The sequence below is a fragment of the Arachis duranensis genome, chromosome 10 (genome assembly GCF_000817695.3).
Source record: "Arachis duranensis cultivar V14167 chromosome 10, aradu.V14167.gnm2.J7QH, whole genome shotgun sequence".
In the NCBI taxonomy this organism is placed as follows: Eukaryota; Viridiplantae; Streptophyta; class Magnoliopsida; order Fabales; family Fabaceae; genus Arachis; species Arachis duranensis.
Genome location: NC_029781.3, coordinates 33,007,493 through 33,008,347, shown reverse-complemented (window position 1 = coordinate 33,008,347; position 855 = coordinate 33,007,493). Strand labels below are relative to the sequence as shown.

The 855-nt window shown below is 29.6% G+C and overlaps 1 non-coding gene across 1 annotated transcript; it reads right to left on the bottom strand.

The window, feature by feature from the left end:
• Positions 1-24: 24 nt before the first annotated feature.
• LOC127743401 (small nucleolar RNA R71) lies at positions 25-132 on the bottom strand. The gene has a single exon (XR_008004793.1). It is a non-coding gene; the product is annotated as a small nucleolar RNA R71 (small nucleolar RNA).
• Between the last annotated feature and the right edge of the window lie 723 nt (positions 133-855).

Genomic DNA, 855 nt, shown 5'->3' with positions numbered 1-855 from the left:
TTCTTTCCACCTCAAAAATTGAGTAAGCTTAGAGTGGAAGTCCAAACCTTCAGACAGAAGGAAGGAGAATCCCTCTATGAAGCTTGGGAAAGATACAAACAATTAATCAGAAAGTGTCCTTCTGATATGCTTTCTGAATGGAGCATCATAGGTATTTTCTATGATGGTCTCTCTGAACTGTCCAAGATGTCTTTGGATAGCTCTTCTGGAGGATCTCTTTATCTGAAGAAGACGCCTACTGAGACGCCAGAATGTGCACCATTCTGGGCGTTTAACGCCAGGATGGCTAAAAGGGAAGATTTTGTTTTCAAATCAAATTTTTTTTCTAAGTTTTCAAAATCTTTTCAAAATCAAATCTTTTTCAAGTCAATTTTTCAATCAAATCTTTTTCAAAACCAATTTCTTTCCATTTTTAAAGATACTTACTATCAATTAATGATTTGATCAACATTTCAAGTATGTTGCCTTTTCTGTTGAGAAAGGTTTAATGTTTGAATCATATCTTTTCTTGTTAGTCAAGTTTTTAATTTTCAAAATCAAATCTTTTTAAAATGTTTTTCAAATCATATTTTCTCAATCACATCTTTTTAAAACTAATCATATCTTCTTAACCACATCTTTTTCAAAATAGTTTTTAATCAAATCTTTTTTATTTCTAATTTCAAAATCTTTTTCAAAAATCACTTTATTTCTTTTTCATTTTCATTTTCGAAAATTAAGTAATGTTTTTCAAAAATGTTTTCAAAAAATTTTCTACTTAATTTTCGAAAATCACTTCCCTCCTTCTCACATCCTTCTATTTATGGACTAACACTATCCCTTAAAGCAAAATTCGAACTCCATCTCCTTTGATAA